The sequence below is a fragment of the Trichosurus vulpecula genome, chromosome 8 (assembly GCF_011100635.1).
Source record: "Trichosurus vulpecula isolate mTriVul1 chromosome 8, mTriVul1.pri, whole genome shotgun sequence".
In the NCBI taxonomy this organism is placed as follows: domain Eukaryota; kingdom Metazoa; phylum Chordata; class Mammalia; order Diprotodontia; family Phalangeridae; genus Trichosurus; species Trichosurus vulpecula.
The window spans coordinates 75,387,932-75,394,764 of NC_050580.1; the positions used below are offsets into that span (position 1 = coordinate 75,387,932).

At 37.9% G+C, this 6,833-nt stretch overlaps 1 protein-coding gene across 1 annotated transcript in view; it reads right to left on the bottom strand.

The window, feature by feature from the left end:
• Positions 1-5,589, bottom strand: part of ABCC2 (ATP binding cassette subfamily C member 2) — an 85,201-nt gene extending 79,612 nt beyond the window's left edge. The window contains exon 1 of the mRNA XM_036737242.1: positions 5,515-5,589. The gene's annotated coding sequence lies outside the window, so the exon portion shown is untranslated. The remainder of the gene's footprint in view (positions 1-5,514) is intronic.
• Between the last annotated feature and the right edge of the window lie 1,244 nt (positions 5,590-6,833).

Genomic DNA, 6,833 nt, shown 5'->3' on the forward strand with positions numbered 1-6,833 from the left:
CTCACCAGCCTAGAGCTTGGTGGATTTTGAAAATGGCCCAATATTTGATTGTATCTGGTCCCATGGCACCATCACCCCCACCTCGATGCTCCAATATTTTTCTAAGATCACTCACAATAGCTCAACAATCCCAACCATAAGTTCCTTCAGTAACCTGGGATGTCACTCCTCAAGGGCTGGGGACTTGAATGCATTGAGGGCAACTGTATGCTCTGTGACCATCTTCTCATTTACCTTGGGTTTCCACTCTTTATTAGTCATTTTTGAGCTATACTTTTCAGCCTCAAAATTATTCTCCATAGAAGAGAAAAGTTAAGACCTCAAAGCTGGAGCAGAACTCAGAGGTCATCCAGTCCAACTCATAGCTAAGCAAGAATAGATTCCTCTCCACTTCCTAACAATGAAAGCTAACCTGAAGTGGAATGCCCTACTTGAGGATGTAGTAGGAGCCCCCTTGTTAGTGATCTTCAGTCAAGGGGTGGATGACCACCTATTGAGGATGCTAGAGAGGAGAATCTTATTCAGGTACAGTTTGGGTTTGATGGATTTTGAAGCCCTTTTTGACACTAAGACTCTGTGAAACACAACTATACATAGCAAGTGTGATAGATACAAGAAAAGACAGAGATTACTTCCAGCTGGAGTTTTCCGAGAAGGTAACAGAGAGGCTAGGTCTTGAAAGGAGATAATCCGAGGAAGTATTCTTCTTCTTAGAGGATGCCAGGAAGGTATTTCAGGCAGGGGACACAGCATGAGAAAAGGGTAAGGAGGTGGGAAAGTGTAAGACACATTCCTAAGCCTAAGGAATTCAGATTGCCTGGAGTGGAGGGATCAGAGTTGGGGAACGGTGGGTGACAAACCCAAAGGGTTAAATTGAGGACATATTATGCCAGGCCTCGGGCCCATTGTGGGCGGCTGGAGTAAATGGGCCAAGATATTGGTGGACCTGGGGAGGCCTATTGGAAGGACCTGGGGGGTTCCTCCCATAACATTAGTTGGGATGTGATGGAAGAAGCTAGAGTACAGACCTGAGCAAGTCTGAATTAACTTTAAACCCAGATTGGTCTAGAACCCACCATTGGACGCTTTGGGCAAGAAGACTATAAAAGCAGTTTGTTGTTCTTTGGGAGTGGGGGGAGCTCCTGAAATCACAAGGGACCTAAATAATTTTTTTAATTCCCTCGCTGGAGGCCTTTACTTAGCTTTACTTCTCTAAATCTCTTTTTGAACTCTTTTTAGCTGAGGATATAAATACAGATTTTTATCAAAGGGATTTGAACCTCAGCACCTGCCAGCTCCTCCTCCAGTGATCCCTTGCCCCAGGTATTGAACCACTCCCCAATGCCACCCACTAATATCCTGTTAGTCAGTGGGCAGCAAAACTCATCCATTATCAACACTGCCCTTTGAAATATAGACTATCTATTCAAGAGTCCACAATAGTCCATTCTGCACTAAGAAACAGCTTGTTTACTTTCACTCGGACTTTAAAGTGAAATTTTAAAAAATGCTTATTTTCCTAAGAAACTCTAAAAGTTTGGCATGTCTATGAAGGAATGATTTAGGCTGAAGTGCTTCTACTTTAGAACTTATAAAGTTATGCCTGAAAGTTTATTTGGTATGCAAAACATGTCAAAGTGTCATATTAGTTTTTTTCTTTTGAGAGAATAGAGTTTCTTCTCTATGACTAAGGGTTATTAATTATTCTGAACTTTGCCCTCCAATAAAACATAATGGTATGAGTTGTTTTTTCCTTCTTGTCACTTTTGTCCTAATCGGGCTCTGGTGGGGGCTGACAGTAGGAATCTTAAAAAAAAATTCTGGGGGCAGCTAGGTGACCAAGGGGATAGAACACTGGTCTTGGAGTCAGGAGGACCAGAGTTCAAATCTGACCTCAGACACTTACTAGCTGTGTGATCCTGGGCAAGGACTTAATCGCAATGGCCTCCAAAAAAAAGTTCTGAGTTAACTGTCTTCAAGACAGCAAAAAGAACTCCCCTAATTGCACTTAGAATGGAAAAATGAACAAAGAAAGAAGGGATGAACATATTGGCATAGTGAAGAATGCCAGAGTTACAGTTAGGAAGATCTGGGTTCAGATCCTCTGTGGCTTGTTAGCCGACTGACCATAGGTCAGAACCTCAGTTTCCTTATCTGTAAAGTAGGGACAATAATATATGTAGTACCTACCCCCTGCCAAGGTTGTTGTGAGGTTCAAATGTCAAATGTCTCAAATGAGATAATGTATGTAAAAGTTCTTTGCAGTCTCTGGAGGATTTTAGAATTTTAAAACTTGCTAAAATACATTTTTCAAAATTGGCTAAGCTTTTTTTTTCCTGTAACAGAGAAAAATAACTAAAGTAAGTATTAAGTCAATTACCAAAGAGAATGTATAAAGACCTAATATAAAAAGGGAAAGCTGTACAATGGGCTTTCTTGAGTCCATTAAGTATGGAACTATTTCTCTAACAATAGCACCTTGGAAAATTTTTGTAGAGTTATGAAGTTTAAATTACTCTACATGTCATTATTAAAATACATAGTTCAGTTTAGTTGCATTTAGTTGCATTTAGTTAGTTATCAAAAATTCCTATATGATCTTAACATAAAATGGGAGACACTTTTTTTTCTTTTTGGCAGGGCAATTGGGGTTAAGTGACTTGCCCAAGGTCACACGGCTAGTACATGTGCCATGTGTCTGAGGCTGGATTTGAACTCAGGTCTTCCTGACTCCAGAGCCGGTGCTCTACTCACTGTGCCACCTAGCTGCCCTTGGGAGACACTTTCTTAGAGCCTTCTAAGAAAACTTTAATTTTTAATAAGTAAATATATATGTGTGTATACACACAGATGATGATAATTAATAAACAAAAAAAGGAAAAAGGAGTGATATATAAAAAAATAAAGTATCTTCTAGTCCTGACATGCTATGTTGTAACATTCCTTTCATCTCCAACATTCTGTATTTTAATGTTTCTTTCAGCTTTGACATTTTGTGTTTTCTAGTTCTGTTGTTATCTCATAATGATTCTTCCTAGCCTAAAAAAAAAGTGATTTGCAAACATCAGTGAGTTAATTTAACGTTAATCATTAATGAAACTCCAGAGGGCATACTGCATGAATATTAACAGAGATAGCAGTACTACTCAATTTTTATTTTGCTTCTATCTTTCCCAGTAAGGATAAGCATCTTCAAAAAGGAAAAAGTTAAACCAGTCATGGGGCAAGGATCCTAGGAGAGGAACTCAGAAATAATTTACGGCAAACCTGATTTTAAAGACGAAGAGATGAAGTCCCATTGCATCTGTGACTTGCCTAAAGGTCATATAGGTGAGTGGCAGAGCCAGGACTACAGTGTAGGTCATCTAATTCCGAATTCCATATTTTTTCCATTATACAACAACTACCTGATAATAGAGTGGTTGGCTGCTTGTTGAATGGATAATCCTAAAGGTTCCATTGGATTTTCACATGGGTGTATTTCAAAGTATTGAAAGAATTTGCACACATCACCTCAGAGTCATTGTTAGTAATCTTTAAATAACCAGGAAAAATCAAGAAGAATACAAGAGTACTGCAGATGGCCCAGTGTGGTCCCATTTTTCCAAAAGCAGATTTGGTAAAAACAAAACAAAAACCAATACTTGTAAGTTGTACATCAATCCACAGCAAAATTCTCTAATGAATTTCTAAACAAATGCTTTCAGGATCTTAGAATGGGAAGCAGTGATCATCATGAGTCAGCATGAGTTCACAAAAAAGATGAGTCATGCCAAATAGACTGGTTTATTTTAGTAGGACTATAAGATCAGCAGGTGAGAGATTCTCTAGAGTGGACATCCTAAAGTGTCAATTTCAGCAATATGCTTCTCAGAGTCTCCCCTGGTATCCTTATGGACAAGATGTAAAAGGTAGGTTGGATGAATAATAGAAAGAGAAAGAACAACAACCAAAGAAATGGACCACTGGGTAATTATAATCACCAAGACTGATTCTGAAGAAGAGGTAAGCCATGATGGATGGAGTAGAGCATTGCTTACTGGTCTGGGTTCAAATTCCATCTGTCTTAGTTGATATGTCGGTCAACCTTAATGACTTGTTTTCTGTTTCTCTCTCTCTTTTTTTATTCTAGTTGCAAAAGATAGTTCTCTGAGTTAAGGAAGGGAAGAAATTTATTTAGAAATTAAGGTAATATAAAAGCAAAAGGTCAATTAAAAAAAAGAAGTTTCAAAGACAGTACATTTAATTGAATGTGTAACTTGTTAAATAACTATGCTTTTAAAAATGTTGATTAATGCATCTAACCTTAAAAGAATATCTTTATGGGACTGATTCACAGCTCTATACTTGACCCAAATATTTTTACCAATAATATGAATGAGGACATAAATGTACACTTTATTTGTCAATGATGCAAAGCTAGAAAGGAGCACTAATATGCTGAATGACAAATTAGAATTCAATCAATCAACAAGTATTTATTGAACACCTGCTATGTTCTAGGCACTATGCTAGAGGTTGCCACTCAGTGATTCAACCAGCAAAGTGGTTTTCCTAAAGTGAAAGTCTAACTATGTCACTCCCCTACTCAATAAACTCCAGTGGCTCCCTATTGCCTCCAGGATCAAAGACAAAATCCTCTGTTTGACACTCAAAGACCTTCATAATCTACCCATGGCCCTCTGCCTTTTTAGTCTTAACTCCCTACCACCTTACTCTGATTCAGTGACACTGGCCTCTAGGCTGTTCCATGAACAAGATATTCCATCTTTCACTCTGGGAATTTTCTATGGTTGTCCCCCATGCCTGGAATGCTGGCCCTCCTTCATTCTGCCTCCTGACCTCTCTGGCTTCCTTTCCATCCCAACTCAAATCCCCCCTTCTAGAGGAAGCCTTCCCTAACCCTTCTGCCAATTATCTGCTTGCCTCTTGTCTCCCACATTAGGTCATGTGCTCCTTGAGGTCAGTAGCTGTCTTTTTTCCCTCTTTTTGTATCCTCATGCTTAACACAGTGCCTGGCAAAATAGTAGGCATTTAATAAATGTTTATTGACCAGTTGATTGCTGGAGATACAAAGAAAAAGAATGAAACAATCTCTACTTTCAAGTAGTTTAAATTCTAATGGGAGACAAATATAGGTATGTGTACACACACACACACACACACACACACACATACACACAGTATCTCAAATGTCAGTGTAGCTTTAATAGATTAAATATATAATAATAATTTATAATAATATAATTGGTAATATACAATAATTTAGATATCCAATAGATTATATCCTATACACTATATTAACATATAGTATTCTGTATAATATGTATAATAATATATCATATACAATTTATAACAATTTTATATTTATTTAATAATATTATTAAATGACTAGCAAGAGCTATTTAGTAGCTATTGAACTAAGCTATTAAAGTTTAAAAGTGTATTCTTTTGGGATACCCTGTATAGTAAGCATATATAGACCACGAGCTCAGCAAAAAAAACAGGACTCACCCAGACTTAACAGACCCAGCACCTGACCCTGGTGGCCTGGCTGTAATTACTGTTAATCTGTCACTTCCACAGTGACACAGCTTTCTGGAGCTTCTGCTTTCCCTGCTTCCTGCTCTGCCCCTTGCCAGGACTGCCCCCAGCATATCCCCTCCAGCGAGCAGCATTTACTTTCCTCTTACCTGGTTTCTGCTCTACTCCTCCCTTATGGTAGAAGAATCTAGCTTCTTAAAAAATAGCAATGTCAGTCCAGGAACAAGCCAATTACCCCAGGGGAATTAGCCTTTCTACCTGAACTAACTGGCCTTTCCTCTCCTGTTCTTTGGCAACATCAAAACAGGGCTACATTTCAAACAGTTTGAACTGTACAGTTTGTTATGTCCTTTCCAACTCTTACATTGGTCCTTCTCTAGAAAAGGATTTTTTCACAGAAAGCCTATCTATTTCCCAAAATATTTATAGTAGCATTTTTTTGTTAGTAGCAAAAAAAAGCAAACAAAAAAAAAACAAACCTGAAAACAAAGTACATGTCTTGAATAGGGAATAACCAATCATATGAATGTAATGAAATATGGCACTGTAAGAAACAATATGAAGAATATAGAGAAGCATAGGAAGGATTCTATAAATGGATGCAAAGTGAAGTAAGCAGATCTGGGGGAGGAACACTCACAATACTAAAACAATGTATGTGGAAAGCACAACAATACAACAATTGAAATTACATTGTATGAAATTATAACCCAGCTTTGACCCAAAAGAAAAGAGATGAAAAGTTTCCTCCTTCTCTTCTGTGCAGAGATGAGAGGCTATGAGAATGGGACACCACAGATGGTGTCAGATTTTTTTTTATATGCTCATTAGTTTTGCTGAACTATTTCCTCTTTTTCATTTTTTTATTATAGAGGATGATTTTCTGGGAGGGGGAGAAGGATTACACTGGGAAATATAGGTAGTGTAAAATTGATTTTAAAAGGAACTATATGGCAAGAAGGCAATTTTAAACGTCATGCTATAATTTCCAGACATTCCCTCCCACTGATAATCAAATGAGACAACCCCCACCCCACCCTGCCCTGCCAAAAAATGTTGTCTCATTTCTGCCTTCAGTACTTATCAAGTTAATGGCTGCTCTTTAGTACCTCTTCCCCATCACTTTATTAAGCTACTGAAAATACCCAAAGTTCAACGTTCGTAGATACCTTTAGTATCCTACGTTGCTTGTATTAGTTAATTATTAGTAATGATTTTATCAGCTTCGGATCTTTCTGGTTTAGAAACATATTTTGAAATAGGTAGCAGTAGCACAGTTCAAACATATT